We start from the raw sequence: 23,294 nt of genomic DNA, 5'->3' as shown, positions 1-23,294 counted from the left end.
CTTATGAATCTCTACAGCCTTTGTTGACGTTTCTATCAAAATCTAACAGTAACTCCTAGCGAGAAGAAGGTACAGAATATCTTTTGGATCCTATCTCTTTGCCAACTAATTGGACAGTTCCTAGTGGTTGACTGGTTAATTAATGGTGTCCATTCTTTCTAATTGGATATTCTGTCTCTAGGGTCACATATATCTAAGAGCCAGGACTTCAATCTGGACCCTGAAAGGGAAAGCAATTGTTAGCTTATATCCACACATTACAAACGGAGCATGGCAACCTCCTATTTTAATAAGTTAAAACAAAGATAAATTTTTAAGATAAACTTTTTAATCAACCCTCAAGGAACAGTTATGCCAGTAATCTTCCAGGGTGGTATTTGTTAAACTCATAATAAGATTACCAACTAAGAAGACAAAAATGAAATTGAGGAAAATAGAGTGTCATAGTGAGTCAGACAAACCTATGCCCAGAATTTCTTTTCAATGATACTTTTTTTTTTTTTACCAGTGCTAGGGATTCCCTCATTCCCTCACTAATTAATTAATTAATTAATTACTTTTGTTTGTTTTGTGCTATTGTTTAAATAGAGACAATAGAGGCAGAATCTCTTAATTTTTAAGATGACTTTAAAGATAAAAATCAACAGTTCCCTATTGCAGAAATGTTTGGTTAGGTATATCTACAAATCACTGAAGGAAAAATAAAACCTCTCTAGTTCATAGGATGACTCATTGGACCTAAGATCCCTTTAGGCTTCTGCTGTTCCTCATTAGTCACTCTGGTCCCTTGAGACAAACTTGGATAACAGATACTAACACCTGCTCTTTCCACAGCACCGCCCTGGAAGGTTCAGTGACAGTCAAGCTCCATATAATTTAAAAGACTTGTATCCTTTGAATTGCTTTGTTTTGGGGTATTCGGATGGATTAATTAGGTTTGCCTCCGCTCCTAGTATGGTGTGAGCTCTTTCTACCTTTAGAAGAACCTTTATTTTATTTTTTTTAACTTTCCAAATGAAAACTTAATCCAGCTGAGATTCTAGATCAGCATTTCTCTGACTGAGTTCTGCCCCAAGTACCTGGAGAACGTGCCAAAGATATGAGATAAATAGATATAGATATCGGCAGACAGAGAAACTGCTCAGAATCAAAGAGCTACTGAGTCTGAATTTCTAAAGATAAGATACATTAAAAACCTTCATTTTCATTTGCTAACTCCCACCCACCCCCCTTCTTCCCTTCTGCTATGTCTGCTAGAACATTGTACTTGATCAATGTTTACCTCTCCAGGACTTTTTCATTCTGAGAAAGAAGAGAGACACCATATCACAGGAGTTTGCTCCAGTGCCATAGTATCTCCATGGGATGCTGAGACTTGAACCTGGGTTGTATAAACTGCAAGTTATATGTCCTGCCCAGTGATCAACCTCTCTGGCCCTCAGGTTGAATCTTAGACTACAGAAACCTAACAGGCATTGCCCTAGACTCCCTTGAACTTGCTAACTTGCTAGTAAATATGACTTTGTAGACTCTAAAGCTTTAAGAATACCTTTTAAAGTTTCTAAGTTGATCTATCTTTACTTGTTCAACTGTATTAAATTATGCATTCCTTCTAGCTAAAAAAACAAAAACAAAAACAGTTTGGCTTCTCTTCTTTAATGGAGTGTAGCTGTCCTAGCATAATATTTCCTGGCTTGTGCCGCTGGGCTAGTGATTATCCTCAGTTCTGCCTTATAGACTCTGCTTCTGTAAAGGTATCACTTGTTTTTAATGCTGACTGGTAACATTCATGGCTTGGTGCACTTAATGCCACTTTTTTAAATCACCCAGTGTAAATGCTTTCCATTTTCAAAGCGCATTAAAATTTCACTATCCCCTAGCTTGAAGTCATTTGTTCCTCTTAAGATTCAGTAAATATAAATTTTTGAATGAATGACTTGTTTCATGCGGATATACACACATGTGGTTGTCACCACTGATCATATAGGCTTATATCAATCCCATGTCAATGAAAGAAATCATTGAACCCTAAGGTAAAGATACAGAGACCTCCTTGGAATTGGTTTCTGCCTCCTACTTGACCGACTGTTATTGACACTACTAAGATCAGACACAATTTTAGCATTCGGTGAATGTTTACTTCATGACAGGAAAGCATGGCTAATATATTATTCTATTTAATCTTCCAGCATCTCTCTGGATCAGATATCTTTATTTGTTTCCATATCTCAAAGAAGAAACTAGAGATTAAAGAGGTCATATCTCTGACCCATAATCACATAGTCCCCCAGGTCAAGAGTCAGGATTTGAACACAGGTCAACTGAGCAGCAAAGCCCTTGATTTAACCCTGCCACTGAAGGGCTGGCTTCCTGCGTCTGCTCTGTCCTATCCTACATTATTCACAAAAGGAGTCGCTAGCTAAAGAGAAAATGAGGCTTGACCTTTGGAGATAGTATTACTCTCAAAGGAGTTTTAATGTCCTGCCTCTCCAAAACTGGAAGCACATCATTATCACGGTATCACAAACAAGTATGGTGTTGCCTGGAACCTATTCTGACCCACACCCCATGGATATTAGTATTTACCACATGAGCTTCAGAATAAGCACTGCTACTCACTGGATATATGTCCTTCCCAAGTCATTGAATTTCTTTTGATTCTATGGAGTCCATAGTCTCTGTACGTTAATTGAAAAGGTAGTAATGTTCTGTGATTTTTCCTTTTATATTTGTGTATATATTTAACATCTTTAAAACTGACAGAAATTATGCAGCTAGGAATCATTTTATTATGAGCATACCCACTCAAGCCTTAAGTAAGGAAGTATGTATAAGGAATATGATCAGGCTCCACAGAAACTGAGAAGCCCTCACTTATCTCCAATCTCCCTTATTTTTATTATCTTTTGTTCATGAGTCTCAAGACTATCTCTATTTCAGTGCAATAATTCTTTGCTTTATCTCAACAGCTAGAAGTTCACTGCCTTTCTTCTTTTGCTAAACAATTTATTTCTTTTTGATTTAATAGTGTTTTACTAAATGATAAGATAATAGGGTTAGACCTCCACACCACTCCCACCACCAAAGTTCTGTGCTCCCCCTCCCAAACCCTTCAATGGTATCCAACATAGTTCTCGAAAGGTCATAGATATGGGGGGGGGTGACTATAAATAAAGATGTGTGGGGTTTTCTTGTCGTTTTTCAAGTTCACAAGCTTCAATTCTCCATATTCCACATACGACTGAGAGCATCCCACAGTTCTCCTTACTCCCTTCTTTACTTCACTAAGCATCAGCACCTCCAGTTTTACTCAATTTGTCCCAAAAGACACAATACAGTCTTTTTAACTGCTGAGTTGTACTTCATTGAGTATATATTCCATGACTTCTTTTTTCTTATAAGACTTTTATCTAAAGGATTTTAAGCCCCTAACTCCATCTAAGTATTCCTTATGGGTCTTTCTTTCTTTCTTTTTTTCTTTCTTTCTTTCTTTCTCCCTTCCTCCCTTTCTTCCTTCCTTCCTTCCTTCCTTTTTTTTATTTAAAACTTTTAGTCAAGAAAATGAAAAGGCACGTATCAGCGAAGTATGTGGGTCATTTGGGTACAGATGAATAACCCCATGTGGAACTTATTACATGTTTTTACTTCCTCCTAAGGCCCCACCCACCTTCGCTTTCTTTCTGAGCCACACTTACACCCATTACAACTGCCAGGTGTGATGCCCTTTTTACCTTTTCCCTCTTGGATAAAGAAAACAGGACTTCACTTATTCAGGTGTTTTCCAAATTCTCTTCTCTCTCAGCAATGGGGCAAAAATAAAGGTTCCTGATCACTAAAGTTCCAGGTCCTGGTGGAACTGGGGTTCAGAACCTACTCATCTCCCCCTAACATTTCCTCCTCTGAGAGGAAAAAAAGCAAAATTCTTTTGGAGATGCAGAATAACACTTTATCACATCATTCTGACACACACCCCATGTATATTAGTATTTACCACAGGAGCCTGAGTAGCTTCTGGTCCCTATCAGTCAGAGTCCACAGTTCATGTTCACAGTGGGGAAGATTCTAGGCTGCGCTCATTATAAAACCAGTCTTCCTTGAGTGGTAGAGTTGGATGATCCAGCCACCTTCCAGAGGGAGAGAGACAGTCCTTACCATTGCTAGTTTTTACTGAGGTTAATGTCCCAGAGAAGTTCACAAAATGGCTAATGGGGAATCGGGCGATAGCACAGTGGGTTAAGCGCACATGGCGCAGGGTGCAAGGACCGGCGTAAGGATCCCGGTTCGAGCCCCCGGCTCCCCATCTACAGGGGAGTTGCTTCACAGGCGGTGGAACAGGTCTGCAGGCGTCTGTCTTTCTCTCCCCCCTCTGTCTTCCCCTCCTCTCTCCATTTCTCTCTGTCCTATCCAACAACGATGATATCAATAATAACTAAAATAAAAAAACAAGGTCAACAAAAGGGAATAAATAAATAAATCTTTAAAAAAAAAAAAGAGCTAATGAAGATATTCCTGATGAGTTGACCTTTCCCTTCAACTAGTAAAGTACATATGTTTCCATGCGTGAGGACCAGGCGTCAAGCCCACTGTCAGCACATAGGAGCACTTATTTGTAGGGGAGAAAACTCAGGAAGAGTGCAGTAGTACGACAATATCTGTCCTTTCTCTGTCTCTCTTTCTCTCTCCCTATCTACTTCTGTATCTTACCTTCTATCTGAAAAAAGCAAAGCACTGAAGTGAAACTTAAAGAAGGAAAGTGAAGCGAAAAGAAGGGGAGGGAAAGGAAAGGAGGAAAGACAAAGAAATAAAAAAAAGAAAACAAAAGGAAAGGGAAGGGAAGAGAAGGGAAGGGAAGGGAAGGGAAGGGAAGGGAAGGGAAGGGAAGGGAAGGGAAGGGAAGGGAAGGGAAGGGAAGGGAAGGGAAGGGAAGGGAAGGGAAAGGAAGGAAAAGAAAGGAAAGATACTGGGATCAGCAGGCATTGAACCCCAACAATAACCTTACTGGAAATAAAAAAGAATTTACACCACAAAAATTGGCAAAAGTTCCATCCAGATGCAGTCACATAAAACAGCTGTATTGCTTACCAGAACAACAACAACAAAATCCATCAGGAAGCAGAAATTTGATGAGGAGTCCTCACTTTTGATCCCTGCTTTGAATAAATGTGCCTTTAATGGTCTATTTGTCACTTACTCTGTCAGAGCTCTCTTGAGAACAGGCATCCAAGCAACCCCACATCCAGTCGGTCATGATTCCTCCAGCAACAGCTTGTTGTCAGCATGAGAAAACAGCAAGAATTGAATTAGCTCTAACCAATGGTTGCCGAATCTGAGGACTTGTTGGAGGCCTGGCTGAGCTTCCCTTTCTGGTATGGCCCAGTATTGGGATTGGCAGAGGGAGGCCACCATGGTCTCTGCAAAGAGCTGCCTGAGCTCCTTAACTGAAGTATCAGTGAGCAGGGCAGAGCTGACCCAGAGATGCCAACAAAGCCCAGTGTCGGACTCTTTGGAGGCGAGGCCTCTTCCCAGGCACAAACTTCAGGCTTCCCTGCTTTGTTGCACACCAGATGTGTGTGTGTGTGTGTGTTGGGGGGGGGGGTGCAGAAGGAATGTTCCGGGGCAGTAGGAGTGAGCAGACTGGATCTTTCCCTGTGTAGCAAGAGACGCCACCAGAGATCACCAGGGGAATGTTTCATGCACAAAATCCGTTTACTGAATAGCAAAGCAGGGATTATAAGGGGTCACAGGAGGATGTGGCATGTGTACACCATATATGGTAGGGAGGCAAAGGGTCTAGGGGAGGGTCAGGACTTTTCCAGTAATTGCTGAGCAAGAGGTTTAATGGGTTAAAGAAAAGAAAGCAAGGTTATCAGTAACCAGCCGCCAAAGGGGGGTCCTGAGGGCAGAGAGAAGATAGATTAGATATGATCAAAGGAATGGAGTGGGTGGGGAAGTAGGGAGGGGACTTTCAAGCAAAACAAGGATTATGGAGATAATAAGGGAGTGGAGTGGGCTACTGTGAGGCAGGGAGGCTGATAGAGGGAACTTTTCCCTGGTGGCTGTTTTCTTTCCATGCTCGATCTCAAGATCTCAAGTAGAGAGAGACTGACAGAAAGGTCCTGCCAACAAGGTTCCCACTTTTCAGTAGGAGGTCCCATACCATGCTCAACCATATCCTCACAATTTCCCTACAGCCCAGTGGCATTTTCTTTCTTTCTTTCTTTTTATTTATTTTTATTTATAAAAAAGGAAACACTGACAAAAACATAGGATCAGAGGAGTACAAGTCCATACAATTCCCACCACCAGAACTCCGTATCCCATCCCCTCTCCTGATAGCTTTCCTATTATTTATCACTCTGGGAGCATGGACCCAGGGTCATTATGGGGTGCAGAAGATGGAAGGTCTGGCTTCTGTAATTGCTTCCCCGCTGAACGTGGGCATTGACAGGTCGATCCATACTCCCAGCCTGTCTCTCTCTTCCCCTAGTGGGGCAGGGCTCTGGGGAAGTGGGGCTCCAGGACATATTGGTGGGGTTGTCTGCCTAGGCAAGTCCAGTTGGCATCATGTCAGCCTCTGGAACCTGCTGTCTGAAAGAAGAGTTAACATATAAAGCCAAACAAATTGTTGACTAGTCATGAACCTAAAAGCTAGAATAGTGCAGATGAAGATTTGGGGTCTCTGTTTTGTAGATAGCTAGTAGGTCTATTTTAGTTATATTCCAAAGGGCCTATGACTATACTAGTTTTATTTATTTATTTCTTTTCTGAGCCTGATATGCAGGTGGATCCAAGTTATTGTCTGGGATGATAATGTCATGGCTGGAAAAAGGACCAGTAAACTGGATCAGGGAAGAGAGTAGCTCCCAAATATAGGAAAGGTGTATAAATATTGTTGACTGTAAGCCCCATCAATTTGATGTGATCTGGGGCCCGTATTTAGCTTAGGAGCCTATGTAGCCTCACATCCCTATAGATCTGAGCTCATATTCTGTGGTCATGAGAAGGAACATCCCAAGCTGCCCCAATATTGACCCATCTTCCTCAGGTGGAAGATAAAGTATGTTATCCAGCCTCCATTCAGAAGATGGAACATTCTCTACCATTGTTGATCCAAGTTGAGGCCACGGTCCCATGGGGGCCCACTATGGGGTCTATTGTGTTGTTCCTGATAGAGATGACCAGTAACAATGGAGAGGGGAATCTATTTGAGGTCTATTCCAAGCTGCCCCAATTTTAGGACCCATCTTCCTCAGGTGGAAGATAGCATATGTTATCCAGCCTCCTTTCAGAGGATGGAACATTCTCTACTGTGGTTGATCCATGTTGAGGGCAAGGTCCTATGGGGGCCCACAGAGGGGTCTATTGTGTTGTTTCTGATAGCAATGGAGAGAGGGATTTATTTGAGGTGTAGGCCCATCATGTCTATTTGGGAATCTCAGAACTCCCTGACTAGGGCCTCAGCTGATGAGGTGGCCTGATAGTGACAAAAGAGTCATTCTTAAAGTATGCAAGTCTTTTGCTCTTATTCAGCTTTTACAGTCCTTACTTTGATAAGGTTAGCTTTGGAGTGAGTGAGGGAAGTATAATAGGAAGTAGGTGAGGAGAGTATCTATGTCTAAGTAGACACTATTTCATTAGGAACTTTATGGTGTCTTTTTAGATCTTTCTACTTGCTTGCTGCATATATTGCCTCACTACAAACTGTTATACACTTTTGCTTTCGGATATATATTTTGCCCTAATATATGGATACATGTGAACCTATGCTCTATTTCATGGGACCTGGTCTATATCTAGGTTTTGGGACTTTATTAGGAAGTGAACCACCTAAAATGGACTTAAGGAATCCTGTGAAAGGAAAGGTCTCATCTGAGTAATGATGCTGAAGGGCTAACATTCCATGTCTGATGTCTCTGGACACAGTCTGAAGTGAAGCATGCTGAAGTGGTACTTGTTGTGTTAATTAGGTTGGTATATGCAGCATCATTTGGTATGAATTGAGAGAAGCATATAGGAAAGTGGGCCCCACCCTAGAGGTTCTAGGACTGAAGTATAGAAGCTCTATAGAAGAAGTGGGAGGTTCCTGCTGTCTTAGGGTTTAAGAAGACAGCAGAAGTTATTGCTAGAATGAAATTACTTGGCAACTGGGTTCACTTTGAGAATTCCATTGTTAGAATTTGCTGTATCATACACAACATCACCATAAATTATGTCCTTTGACATTACTTATATACACCTGTGTCTTACAGAGTAACACCACTGGTTGCTTCTGTTCTCTCTGGTCTAAGCTTTTAGGAAAGTCAACATTTTGGAGACTCAGCCTACGGTCTGTGCATTTAAAAGTTTGAGACATTCAATCATCTTTTCCCCTCTCATATTAATTAAATAGTGATTTATAAGACTAAAAGTTAATAGGCATGTACATAAACATCATTCCCACCACCAAAAGACTCTGTCCCACCCCAACCCCTCTGCCCCCAGTGATACTGGCACTGTCTATGAATACTGCCTCTGCATCTGTCTTCATTAGCTCTACTTTCTAGGTCAGTGGGAAGACAAGGAAAAGAGGGTCTTCCAGCTGGAGGGAATAAATATGGGATAGAGTATGTGGGTGGTCATTTCATGTTGCTCTCTGGGCTGAGATGATGCTGGTTTCTTATGTTGTCTGTGGAAGTAGCAATTATCCTTCTCACTTTGAATGAAGTAGCTATTTTGGGGAAATTGCGATGAAGCCTTTTGACTAAGATCTTTTTGGGTCCCCTGTGGTTGGTTAGCTAAGTTTAGAGCATTTGCTCTGTGACCTTGAACACTTTCCCTAGCCTTTCAATTTCTCTTTTGCTAAACAACATTGATGGAGAAATTTATAAATATCACAATAGTGATCATGAAAACATACGGCCTTTCTCCTAATATTTTGAACTTCTCAATATTCTTCTATTTAAATTCTTATACTATTTATTTACTTAGTTATCTCAGTCATCCCAAGTCCATTTTGTGCTTTCCACACCTCATCACACCTATAGTGTATTCAGAATTTTAGTGCAAAGACCACATCCTCAGCTTCCTAGACGTTTGTATATTCTGATTATCTGACCTGGTTCAACTTCAGTTTTGAGCTTACTGCTCAAAATCGTGAAAATATGGGTGTTTTCTATTTATGATTTCTAAAGAGGTTGCTCACTTCACCTTGCCATATGAGTTTATTAGCAAATAGAAATTATTGAATGCTTCACATATTCTTAATATCAATATGATTTGCCATGGTTAAACCTTATTTATTATTATTCATTTCTTTATTGGGAATTCATGTTTTACAATTGGCAGTAAATACAATACTTTGTACATGCATAACATTTCCCAGTTTTCTCCATAACAAAATAGTCCCCACTTGGTCCTCCTCTGCCATCATGTTCCAGGACCAGCCCTCCACCCCCAGAGTCTTTTACTTTGGTGCAATACACCAACTCCAGTTCAAGTTCTGCTTAGTGTTTTCCCTTATGATGTTGTTTTTCAACTTCTGCCTGTGAGTGAGCCATGGTAAAAACTTTGAAGGAATATTTAAGTCCCTTCTCTGTAGAGCCAACTATAGGGTAATTAGGCACTTCAAAGCTGTGTATAACCAGTCAAGCAATGACATGAACTGTAACTATACATGGGAAAACATCTCTGTTTACCATCCAGTTAGCCACTTCTTCTTCTTCTAGCATTTGCCCTTCTTCCATAGCCAGTCAACAGCGTCAGGTTGAGCCTGATGTAAAGTTTCGAGACCTCCTTTGAATCTGGAGAGGTGGCAGTCATTGACTATGTGGGTCATAGTCTGTCTGGAGCCGCAGGGGCAGCCACTATTCTAGAGTAACTCTGACTCTCTGTTTGCTTAGTAAAATACATTGGCAATGAACAGTGCTTGCCTACAGCCAGCTGGTCACCTTCTAATCTGCAGGTCAGCAGTATGCTGTCAAGTATGTCTGTTCCAAACATGTCAGTTGTGTGTGCTATTAACATCATTTAAAATAATTAGTGAAATGTGCGCATGAAGAAGAGTGCAAAATATAGAACTAGGGTTTGAACTTGGGAACTTGTGCTTGAGAGTACAGTGTTTTATCCACTGCGCTATTTCCAGGATAACTGATTGATATGATTTTATTATTGCAGAGAACTAAAATGACAGTCTTAAATAATGCACAAATAGTAAGAGAGAGAGAGAGAGAGAGAGAGAGAGAGTGCAAAGTTCAAGACATAAGAGGTAAAATTCATGCATAAATGTAAAGAGGAAAAAAAGATGAGAAGAACTTTTTGGAAAGATTTTGGAGATGTAGGGAACCAGGAGGTGGTGCACCTGGTTAAGTGTTTACATACAGTCTCCAAAGACCCAGGTTCAAGCCCCTAGTCCCCACCTGCAGAGAGAAGCAGTTGTCTCTCCATCTGTCTCTCTCTCTCTGTCTTCCCCTCCCCTCTCAATTTCTCTCTGTCTCTTCAATAAGAAAGAAAGAAAGAAAAAAAAAAGTAAAGAGAGAAAAAAAGAAAAGAAAAAAATTTAAAAAGATATTTTGGAGACGTTAAGGACATGAATTTATTTAGCAGGCAATATTAAGTCACTGACTATCCTTAATCAGCACAATGAAATGAGAAAAAACAATTGCCTAGGATTTTTCTGAACATACTACACAAAGTGAGGTGGGTCTTCAATGAGAACTATCTGTTTTTCCTGGGTGCAAGGAGTGCTAAGTCCGATCACTGTCCACTTGGAAGACTATGATGAGAGATAGGAAGTGGAGAGATCAGAAAATAGCTTACCTGGAAACCATGTGAGAGGCCCCAGGTTTGAACCCTGGAACTGTTTGAAAGCATCAGGACACCAGGGGAGCAAACTCCTAGAAATGATTGAACAGTATTATAAATTGCCAGACTATAAAATCGGCATATAAAAAAAAAATCAGTGGCAATATTCTATGCAAACACTAAATTAGAAGAAGAAAGATGGAAGCCAATCCCTTTTACTATAGCAGCAGAAGCAATGAAGTATTTAGAGATGCCAAGGCCTCTGTATCTGTGTAATTTCACTAGGCCCGGGCTAACTTAATCTCTTTTTGTTTCCAAGAGAGAAAAAGCATACAGAAGCACAGACACACATGCACACATAATCTGCAGATAGTGACAGTCTAGCTTCTCTTCCACTGTAGGCAGGGGGTGGGTGCCACAGCACTGGGGTGTCAGGTGCAGTGTGGAACTATTTAAACTTTACAAGAGGGAGTCGGGCTGTAGCGCAGCGGGTTAAGCGCAGGTGGCGCAAAGCACAAGGACCGGCATAAGGATCCCGGTTCGAACCCCAGCTCCCCACCTGCAGGGGAGTCGCTTCACAGGCGGTGAAGCAGGTCTGCAGGTGTCTATCTTTCTCTCCTCCTCTCTGTCTTCCCCTCCTCTCTCCATTTCTCTCTGTCCTATACAACAACAACAACAACAACAATAACTACAACAATAAAACAACAAGGGCAACAAAAGGGAATAAATAAATAAAATAAATATAAAAAAATTAAAAAAAAAAAACTTTACAAGAAATACCAACATTTTTTTTCAAAAGCATAGATTATTTTTAAACACTTTGTTTGAACCAGTGTCTGCCAATGATTTATGAAAATAGTTTTGTAAATAAAGGGTTATACCGTTTTCAGGACATCATCTATTCTGCAGGATGTGGGCATACCCATATAAAGACACCACAATGTAGTTATCTTGCTAAGTCTGCCCAGTGGGCTGCAATTCCTTGGCAAAGAACATGAACACACTGGCATCCATTCACAGGATTTCCTGATTTGATTATAAGAATTTGTGATGTTCATTTGCAATTAGGTTTTGGCAAAGTCTTGACAGAGAATTTTTTTATTTAAAAAATGTACAGAGTTCTTCTTAGCAGAACCCTTTTGTATGAGTTTGTTTTTCTTGTCTTCTGGTTTCCTTAAGAGATAATGTCACACATGTACATGCACAGTCATTCATTAGGCACTTTGAATAAGCAGCCTGTGATAATTCCAAACAAAATATTGGTTGCTGACATGGTTGATTTTCTCAGGCAAAATCTCTATCCTATGAAATTCTACTAATTGATAGTTGAGATTTAGAGAGCCAAGAAAAAAAAAAAGATTTTGGTTAACTCCATAGCTTGTTACTTGTAATAGAGAATAGCATGAACCAATTTTAATCCAAGAAATATGGTGAACCACTAGACTACTGTATCTATATTATTATTATTATTATTTTACACTGCATGAAGAAAGCTACACAAGGTCTATGAAATATACTCTCCTACAAAGGTTTCCTCTGAACTGCCTTGAAAGGGGGTCGAGCAGTGGTCCATGTAGACCATACATGCTACAGTGCATAAGGGCCCAGATTCAAGCCACCATCCCCTTACACGGGAGAAGCTTCACATATGGTGAAACAGTGCTGTAGTCACCTCTCTCCCTCTGAATCGCCCCCTTCCTTATTGATTTCTTTCCGTATTTATCCAAACCTGCATAAATAAAAATAAGTAGAACAATATTTACATGACATATATGATTTACAATTTATTTATGAAAGACTATTTATACAATATAATATCATACCTATTATTAATATAATAAGATAACTCTATTACATTAATGTTGTAAACATAATATTCTTTTTAAAGAAAGAAATGGTAGACTTAGTTGTAAATGTAAATGCAGTAAAACTGGAATGTACTAAACATTTATTTTCAGTAGTGACTTGAATCATTATGATCATTGTCTCTATTTTTGTTAGTGGTTCAAACACAGCTTGGTATAAATGTCTTTAAAAAGAAGGATCAATAAGTCTGACATTTGACATGTTACTACATGGAATTAAATATCAGTAAACTAACTGACTTTCAAAAGATTCCTTCGTCATGGTGTGAAAACTGGAGAAACATCCTTCTTTTACAATGTGAGTCAAAAAAACTTCAATCACAGATGTCCCACTCTAAATCCTCTGTCCCCTGTATTTCAAAGGGCAGAGAAATTGCACCCAAAAATGTTGCCCTGTCAAAATGATTTAAGAGGAGGAAGGAAAGTTGCTGGAAGGGAATTCAGGCTCCAGATAAAAAGAAAAGCAATTTTAAGTGGTCTTCTCTGGTGGCCTGTGTTGAGACATACAACAGTCCAGACTGCTGTTTTTCCAAGAGATTAAATTTCAAAAAGAGGAAACAACAGCAAACAGACTGCCAGTTTACTCAACAGTGTCACAACTGGCCAGGGATCAGTTCAAAGCAAAACCGCTGATTTACAAATTCCTGACTGGAACATACTCTTAAATATTAACACTTCCTGAGAAACTTGCAAGCCTGCATGTCACACTGATGCCTCCTGTATAGAAATAGTCCTGTTTAAACATGACAACTCCGTCCTATTCCTCCTCCATAGTCCCACTGTAGAAGCCACAAGCAACTCAACTTCTCATAACAGGAACAGGTTCTAGTGCTGAAGAGTAGACAAGAATTAATATTCCAGATACTTCTGTAGGATGTGAGTTAGACGGGCTTTTTAGATGGGTCTTTGCTGCACAATTCCAAAATATCAATTGTAGAGGGTAGAATGTTGCTTTTTCCACTTTTTTGTTTTAATTTCTTTACTGAGGAATTAATGTTTTACATTCGACAGTAAATACAATAGTTTGTACATACATAACATTTCTCAGTTTTCCATCTAACAATACAACCCCCACTAGGTCCTCTGTCATCCTTTTTAGATCTGTATTCTCCGCCCCACCCCCACCCCAGAGTCTTTTACTTTGGTGCAACATGCACCAATTCAGGTTCTAATTGTGTTTTCTCTTCTGATCTTGTTTTTCAATTTCTGCCTGCGAGTGAGATCATCCCATATTTCTCCTTCTGTTTCTGACTTATTTCACTTAACATGAATTTTTCAAGGTCCATGCAAGATTGGCTGAAAATGGTGAAGTCACCATTTTTTGTAGCTGAGTAGTATTCCATTGTGTATATGGACCACAACTTGCTTTTTCCTCTTTTATTTATTTATTTTCTTTTATTGCCTTCATTGTTTTATTATTGTTGCTATTCTTGATGTCGTTGTTGGATAGGACAGAGAGAAATGGAAAAGGGGGAAGCCTCTCTAGAGAGGGGGAGATAAAGATAGACACCTGCAGATCTGCTTCACCACTTGTGAAGTGACTCTCCTAGGGGTGCAGAGCGAAGGGCTTGAACCAGCATCTTTACGTGGATCCTTGAGCTTTAGCGCCACCTGCGCTTAACCGCTGTGCTACCGACCGAGTCTCCTTTATTTCTCTTTTAAAGGGAGCTAAGAGCTGTTTCTGGAAGGCAAGCTGACTAGACCAGGGTCCAGTTTTCCTCTAAACATTTCCACCAGTGGAGAACCGATGTATGTCAGTGGCAACAACAGAGAATCCTCCTCAGATGTTGCAGAAGCACACTAGTGAAAAGGTCTAGAAGAGAACTCTGAAGAGGAGGTATTTGGAGGGAGGAGGCACACAGAAACAGAGAGAAGGGAGTCAGGCGCTAGCGCAGTGGGTTAAACCCACTTGGTGCAAAGCGCAAGGACCGGTGTAAGGATCCCGGTTCGAGCCCCCGGCTCCCCACCTGCAGGGGAGTCGCTTCTCAGGCGGTGAAGCAGGTCTGCAGGTGTCTGTCTTTCTCTACCCCTCTCTGTCTTCCCTTCCTCTCTCCATTTCTCTCTGTCCTATCTAACAACAACGACATCAATAACAACAACAATAATAACCACAACAACAGTGGAAAACAACAAGGGCAACAAAAGGGAAAATCAATAAATATAAAAATAACTTAAAAAAAAAAAGAAAGAAACAGAGAGAAGAGTCAACCAGTAGTTGCGAAAATTTGAGAATGAAGGTCGAAAAAAAATAGCTCACCAAGCTCTGGCCAGTGGCGCACTGGGGATAAGCGCACATAGTACAAAGTTCAAGGACCGTTTGAGAATTTGGGCTGGAGCCTGGAGCTCCCCACCTGCAAGGCAAAGTAGGTCTGCAGGTGTCTTTCTCTCTCCCTCTCTCCCTCTCCTCTCTCAATTTATCTTTGTCCTATTCAATAAAATGAAAAAAAAAACAATAATAATGGCCGCTAGAAACAGTGAACTGATTCATAGTGCTGAAACTAAGCCTCAGCTATAACTATGGAGAAAAAAAAATACAAAAAAAAAAACACCTCACCTAGACCATGTGCCTGCATTGCCCTGTACGTCCGGGTTCAAGCCTGTCCTCCACCACATTAAAGTAACTTTTAGTGCTGTGGTCTCCCTCTCTTCCCCTGAAAAAATAGATCTGGAGAAGTGAAGCCCTGGAGACAACAACAGATGTTGAAATGGCTTTCCATAACCATTATATCCCAGACACCACTCCAGCTTATTCCATTGTTAGCAAAATCCAAAGATCCAGTCAATAATAAGAATAATAATTAAAGTAAGCATAAGAAAGGTTTTAGAACTGATATATGAAACTATTTAATGTATGTTTTAAGAGGAGAAACCATAATCCAGAACGTACTGGGAAATTATTTATGTTGTCATATTAAGAATATGTACACAGGCCCATAGAAAAAACATGGCAGCACACTAAAAACTGCATAGCTACAATATATGCATATATGCCATATATGTATGTGTGTTGATTCATCTCTGTCTCATTACCTACTTATTCTTGGGGAAAGACAAGCTATAAGAACAAATAAAAAATTTAAAAAAGAACAACATATTAGGGGAAATACTTGTGTGAATCATAACTCAAGTCAGAAACATCTACGATATCAGTCGGCGGTTTTGAATAAGTCCTTTATTCAGACAGAAACAACAGACAGAGCACCAAAGCACAAGTAATACACTTTATTTATTTATTTATTTATGTGTGTGTGTGTGTCATTACCAGGACTTCACTTTTCCAGGACAGCTTTTTTTTTTTTATATATTTATTTATTCCCTTTTGTTGCCCTTGTTGTTTTATTGTTGTAGTTTCCAAGACAAATTTTTGGACAGAAAAAGGAGAGACAGAGGGAGAGAGGGGAAAAATAATATAGCACCAAAGCTTCCCCCACTGTAGTAATCTGGGCCACGGGCATGGCAAAGAATAAATCCTCAGGTGAGTTATTTTGCTGACACTGATACTTTGACTTAATTTATCTATAAAATAAAAATAGAAGATATTGACAAAACCATCATTGGCCACATTATATCCAACTTCTGTAAGTATATAAGACCCCAAACAAGGTGATGTAGATTTAATCACAGGAAGAAGAAGGGTGTTATTCTGAATGAGTTGGACTTAACCATGAGCCTTTTCAGAGTCTTGAGACCAGAAAAGCTCTCTCCTGCTAAGCTCTAAGAAGCAAGCTGCCTTAAACTCTATAGCTGTAAGAATTCTGACAACCAGAATTCTGATAAGAGGAACTTGAAATTAAAGCCCTGACAACACCATGATTATAACCTTAGGAGATCCTGAGTGAAGGGCCCATACCTAGACTTCAGACCTACAAAGATTGTAAGATAGTAATTTTCTCTGCAGTAATAGAAAATAACCCATGGGGGGGGGGGGGCGGAGAATGGGCAGTGAATTGATCCAATAGAAGTTTTCTATCAGTGAAGTAGTCAAGATATGCTGGTATTGCTACTCAAAGGGGCATAGTAAGATGACAATTGACATGACCACATCAGAAGGAGCCTCAAGTCATGCCTCTTAGACTGGAATAAAATTATGATTTTCAGATATTGGTTGTTTTAATGCCTAAGTTTTGTAATCCAAGAGATGACACAACAGATAAAACATTGAACACTCACTCATTCAAGCATGAGCTCTCAAATTTAATTCTTGGCTTTGCAGCTACCATAATGATAATCTGGATCTCTTTCTCTGTCTCTTATTCCTCCTATTCCTTCTCCACCTTCTCCTCCTCCACCACCACTTTCTCCTCATCTCTCTCATAAATAAATACATCTCTTGAAAAAAATTAAACTGAATGTCTAGACTTTTCAAATACTGGTGTCAAAATGTTTTGGTAGAAAAGTGATAGAATTTGGCTTAAATGTTCCAGACGGTAACTTTTATTGTAAATATTTAATATTTATAATAATAATACCTGTCTGGGATTTATGAAGCCAGCAAGTTGTATATGTTGTCTGTTGACTTGCTCTGTGAAAGGTAGGCATTTAATTTTCTCGGTCTATGCTACTCTCCATCCCAGTATAAAAACCCATGTTATTATCTTCACTATTTTCCATTTTATAAAAACCAAATTGTAATTGCAGTGAAATTATAGCCACTAGTGAGCCATATTTTCATGAAGGTCACATTTCTTTTTGTACAACATGCTTTGCTTGGAGATAACCATTACCTCTTATTTCTTTTGCTTAATTATTGCTAATATACTCATTGCTAATTCATCCTGAAGGGCTTTGCCAAAAATCATCCTAAGCTTTCCAAGATATCAACTATTCTATTTCTGATATTTTAGCCTCTTCCTCCAAGCTGGGCTAGTTTCTCTGCCAGAGAGCTATAGAAGAATATATTACATACAAGAAACAATAGGATCAAATTATGAAAGTTATCATACAAAGAAAAAGGACAAAATCTGTCTAATGAAAGTATGCTAACATGACTTAAAATGTTAATAGGAGACTTTGAGAGATGGAATTGAAGACGAATCTCAGAAAGTCAGATGAGTTTCTTTTGCTCTGGGAATGCTAATTTTAAATCTTTTTTCTGTTATTTGAATCATATATATTTCTTTTAGGTTCTTTTTAAAAAGTCTATTTTTTTTTTTGCCTCCAGGGTTATTGCTGGGGCTCTGTGCCTGCACCACAAATCCACTGCTCCTGGAGGCCATCCCTTCCCATCCTGTGGCCCTTGCTGTTGTCATTATAGTCATCATTGCTACTGATGCCATTGCTGTTGGATAGGACAGAGAGAAATCAGGAGAGGAGGGGAAGACAGAGAGGGAGAGAGAAAGATACTGCAGACCTGCTTCACCACCTGTGAAGTGACTCCCCTGCAGGTTGGGAGCTGGGATTTGAACCTGAATCCCTGTTCCAGTCCTTGCACTCAACCCGCTGCTCTACCACCCTTTTGGATATTTCTTTTATATAACTTTCCCCTGTATTGTCTGATGATTCTAGGTGATCAATTAATATTGTAATATAGAGAAAAAATTATTAGTAAGGTGAGTTGGGCTGTAGAGCAGCGGGTGCAAAGCACAAGGACCGGCACAAGGATCCTGGTTCGAGCCCCCAGTTCCCCACCTGCAGGGGAGTCACTTCACAGGCGGTGAAGCAGGTCTGCAGATGTCTGTCTTTCTCTCCCCATTGTCGTCCCCTCCTCTCTCCATTTCTCTCTGTCCTATCCAACAACAATGACATCAATAATGACTACAACAATAAAACAGCAAGGGCAACAAAAGGGAATAAATAAATACATAAATATTTAAGAAGCAAAGCAAAACAAAAGAAAGTTATCAGTAAGATACCGATTAAAAATTCTAATTTTGGGGGACAGGGTGGTGGTACATATGACTGAGTGCACATTACCATTCAGAAGGATCCACGGTCAAGCCCCCATTTCCTATCTTAAGGGAGGAAGCTTCAAGAGTGGTGAGGCAAATCTATATCTCTCTCTCTCTCCCTATCTCTCTCTCTTCTGTCTTATCTAATAAAGTGAAAGGGAGGAAGGAAGGAAGGAATGAAGGAAGATGTAAGGAAGGAAGAAAAAGGCCTCCAGGAGCAGTGCAGACACTGAGTCACAGCAATAACCCTGATGGTAACAAAATATACATATATATAGTTTGGGAGGGGCTGAAAGGTGGGTGACCAGGTAGTGTACACTTTACCATAATCAAGGACCTGGGTTTAAGTCCAATTCACCCCCAGGAACACTGCAAGGGAGAAGTTTTCTGAGCATGTATCTCCCTCACCCTCTATCTCTTCCCCGATAAGCTTTCTGTCTCTTTTTCAGCCATGACATCTATGACATCTCCTCCCCAGACAATAACTTGGATCCACCTGCGTATCAGATTTCAGATTCAGAGGGAAAAAAAAAACTAGTATAGCTACAGGCCCTTTAAAATATAACTAAAATATGCCTATTAGCCATCTACAAAATGGAGGAACCCCCACCCCCCAACACTTCATTTGCACTGTCTCAGCCTTTAGGTCCATGATTGTTCAACAATTTGTTTGGCTTTGTATGTTAACTCTCTTTTCAGCCACCAGGTCCCAGATGCTAGCATGATGCCGACCAGACTTCCCTGGACAGACGACCCCACCAGTGTGTCCTGGAGCTCCGCTTCCCCAGAGTCCCACTCCACTAGGGAAAGAGAGAGACAGGCTGGGAGTATGGATCAACCTGTAAACACCTATGTTTAGCGGAGAAGCAATTACAGATGCCAGACCTTCCACCTTCTGCATCCACCAATGACTTTGGGTCCATACTCCCAGAGGGATAAAGAATAGGAAAGCTGTCAGGGGAGGGGATGGGATATGTAGTTCTGGGGGTGGGAATTGTGTGAAGTTGTACCCTTCTTATCCTATGGTTTTGTTAGTGTCTCATTTTTTAAATAAATTTAAAAAAAATTTGCTTTCCTACTAGTCACTGCTTAGTTACTCAGACATGTAAATTAAAGGTTATCTACTTCATAAACATTATCTTCCCCTTTCATACTTATTAATATTTATATATTTATTACCAGCTCAATTCCTATGAATTTTACTCATAAATCACTGTTTTTGTAATTTTTTGAGCTACGATTATTATACAAAACTATTCATGCTTCAGTAGTACAATATCAAACATCTTCAAAATATGAAATATTAAGACAAAACTCAAAGATCACACAGCCTCATGTAGAAAAACAGGTCTTCCTGGGTGGTAGCACACAACGAATGAGCTGCATTGTGTAATATGCCATGGGACAATAGTAAGGACCATGGCACTGATGATAACTCATTTATGCAAATCACAAAGGAAATTCCACTCACACTTCTTAATAGTGAAATAATCTGTCACACACCCACAGAATTCAAGAGGAAGTTCTGATAGGTATATGCACTCCCAAAGCTAAGAATGAAGTAATCTTGGATATTATATGTAATACAGCATTCAATTATAGATAAGGAAATAGAAGTCAAAGAGATATTTGTCAAAGTGGACACCAAGAAAGACTGAAAGACATACATACTGTTTCTACCTCACTCAGGAAATTTCATGTTTACAGTCTCCCCAAACTTTCCCCAGGCACTAGAAAATATGAAACTAGGAAACTTGCATTTCACACACTTCTCACATAAAAAAGGCTATTTTAACACTGTCTTATTAAGACATCCGCACATATTTCTGTAACTTGTAGTCATGTGAAGTCATTAAAAAAAAATCCATGGTTTTGAAGTTCATGGACTTGCTTTTGTTTATACCATGACTATGTTTGTGGTTCATCACGAGACCTCACATGAGTAATGTAAGGAAGGAATGCTGCCTTTGGCTGTCCTACATCCTGTGCCTAAAATAACACACATACACACACACACACACACACACACACAGGCACTGAAAACCCAGCAATGATGAAGGCAAAACAAAGGATTTTGAAGTTGATAATTGCTCTCTGTTTTGAGTAAAAATATTCCATGCTTTTCTTTCTTTCTTTTAATTATAATTTCTTTTCTCCTTCAGCCAATTGTTTGAAGCAGAACCCACACTGGATGGGAGCCATATCTTGGTGTTTAGTGCCCTAGGTAGTATGCTCAGAAAATCTGCTTTGGTTTATGGGGTATGGTGTCATAGTATGCAAAATAAGGAGTCTTGAAATGTAGTAATTCATACAGGATTTCATGAAAGAAGTGACAAAATGTACACAGGGCTGGATTTAACTTTTAAAGCTAAAATAATTTAGCTTATAAAGAGAATCCTTTTCCACTAGGCTAATAAAATAGCTGAGGGGTGTGTCCTATCTTTGTAGCTTTGATAGGTAATTCTCAGTTCTCTGATGTCAGTGGTGGGGGTGGGTTGGGATGTTCAGGGCTGTTGCAACATCAAACCTCAACTCAATTGATTCTGTATTAATACTTAAATGAACTCCCCCCCACCCCCATGATCCAGTCTTCCTAAGTCGGAGATCACTGTTCATCTAATTTTATCACAAATTGTCAAGAGTAGCTGACCACAAGAAGGCCTCATCTCATCTGCTTATTTTATTTATTTATTTTCCCTTTTGTTGCTCTTGTTTTTTATTGTTGTAGTAGTTATTATTGTTGTTACTAATGTCATCATTGTTAGATAGGACAGAGAGAAGTGGAGAGAGGAGGGGAAGACAGAGAGGAGGAGAGAAAGATAGACACCTCCAGAGCTGCTTCACCGCTTGTGAAGTGACTCCCCTGTAGATGGGGAGCCCGAGGCTCAAACCGGGATCCTTGCACTTTGCGCCATGTGCGCTTAACCCGCTGTGCTACCACCCAACTCCCTTACTTGCTTATTCTTGGCAACTTGTGATTAAATTAGATGAATGATGTTTCTATTGAATAAACAAACATATACAACAGATGCTGCTAATCTTGTGTGTATTTGTGCTAGACTAATATTTCTACAGGTTATGGGGAAAAAAAAAAAGAAAACTTGAGAGCCATTGACAGATATTGAGTTGAAATGAAAAGATGGAAATGTACCTGGAATCTCAGAGCAGGAATCATGTGACCATTCCAAATTGCTTCTTTCTTTTTAAACTTCAGGATATGACTATTCCCAGGTCTGTAGTCTGTTTTTCTTGCAGGTGTTACTGAGATTGACCCTTAGAAATGTTTAGAAGAAAAAAAAAATGTCTAGAAGAAAATAACCATAGGAAGTGGTGTTCAAAACATGACATGACACTCAAGGCCAAGGAATTTCTTGGTCACACATGTACTCACACACACTAGAGTATTTGCAAAGGACTGGCCAACTGCCTTGTACAAACAGTAATCTTTATGTTTGTTTTGTTTTGTTTTGTTTTGTTTTGTTTTAGGCTAGACACAGAAGCAGAGAAAATGTCACAGTGTCCACAGCATCAACACTTCCTTCAGTGCCTGTGGGGGCCAGACTCAAACTTGGGTCCAAAGCTTGGCAAAGCAATGCTCTATGCCAGTGAGTTACTCTGCCAGACCTAGAGTCATCTTTCCATCAATATGCCCAGGAATCCCCTGGATGCACCCAGCAGACTTTTCTGTCAGGATTGGGAAATGATGCCAAGATACTGGGGTGAAATCTGGGGTGAAGAAAGCTGGAGAAGGCCTGTGGCCTGTGGGCAGGGGAGCAAAGTTATGCTTTCTTCTCGCCTATACTTCAAAGACTGTGGAGCTATCAAGACAAGAATCAGGCCTGCTCTGTATTTCTGGCTGAGAAAGACTGAGACAGATGTTTTATAAATTCTAAACTCCTGTTGTGAGATCAGAGATCTCAGTGTTCTAAGAAAAGAATGCATAATCAAGACATGAACAACAGATAGAGATTAATGCCTGGTCTTGTAAAAAAAAAACATGTAACTGCTTCTCACTGTTAATATTTCAAAGGATCAAATGGAACTAACAAAAGAGATGTAGCCACACATACCCAAAAATTTGCACAAAGAGGTTTCTACATGAGTCTGAGAAGAACTCACTCCAGTTCTTCAGAATTAGAAAACTACCCATTCAATATTACAGACTCCCAGGAAGTTGTGTTCTCAGAAGTAACAGTGGGGGTGGACAGAGGCAGTTGGTTCCTGGGGTCTGAAGACAATGACCTGGGATTTTTATAAGGCACATTCTCCTGCAACTCTTGGTTCAATTTTAAAATCACAAGAGCCATCTCTTGATAATTAGAATCAGCCAGGGGTACAATGCCATAGTGGGAGATTAGGTGGGGGTTACAGGAGGCCCGTCCCACATGTTAAGCCGCCCTCTCCCTGATTTCCTAGTCCCATGTTAATTAAACACTTCAATCAAGATGGAGGGCTAACCACTACTGTGTTGTCATTGACTTACAATCTGTTTCTCAGTTTGTTCTCTCTTTCAGTCATATTCCCAGAACTTCTCAGCACTGTTCTTCAGCCTCGTAGGAGGAAATGGAGGAGAGGAAGCAGAGCGTTTTGATTCTAAGAAGACTCACAGATCACTATATTTATCAGGCTGTGAAAATTTTTCCAGTTACAGATTAGTGAAAGCTCAACTCACTGCTCTTTCAGAAATCCTTGGTTCACTCCTACATGGGCTTGAGGGGGGTGAAAGTAGAGCAGAAATCAGAGGGAAAAATGTAACCTGACC

At 40.0% G+C, this 23,294-nt stretch overlaps 1 long non-coding RNA gene across 1 annotated transcript; it reads right to left on the bottom strand.

Moving 5' to 3' along the window:
• Nucleotides 1-2,818: 2,818 nt before the first annotated feature.
• Nucleotides 2,819-21,760, bottom strand: LOC132534353 (uncharacterized). Its single transcript, XR_009546079.1, has 4 exons — nucleotides 21,684-21,760; nucleotides 10,795-10,871; nucleotides 5,083-5,265; nucleotides 2,819-4,124 (listed from the first exon to the last, which is right to left on the bottom strand). It is a non-coding gene; the product is annotated as an uncharacterized LOC132534353 (long non-coding RNA).
• Between the last annotated feature and the right edge of the window lie 1,534 nt (nucleotides 21,761-23,294).

The sequence above is a fragment of the Erinaceus europaeus genome, chromosome 18, assembly GCF_950295315.1.
Source record: "Erinaceus europaeus chromosome 18, mEriEur2.1, whole genome shotgun sequence".
In the NCBI taxonomy this organism is placed as follows: domain Eukaryota; kingdom Metazoa; phylum Chordata; class Mammalia; order Eulipotyphla; family Erinaceidae; genus Erinaceus; species Erinaceus europaeus.
Note: the sequence above shows the minus strand (reverse complement) of the source record. Positions and strands in the feature narration are given on the sequence as shown.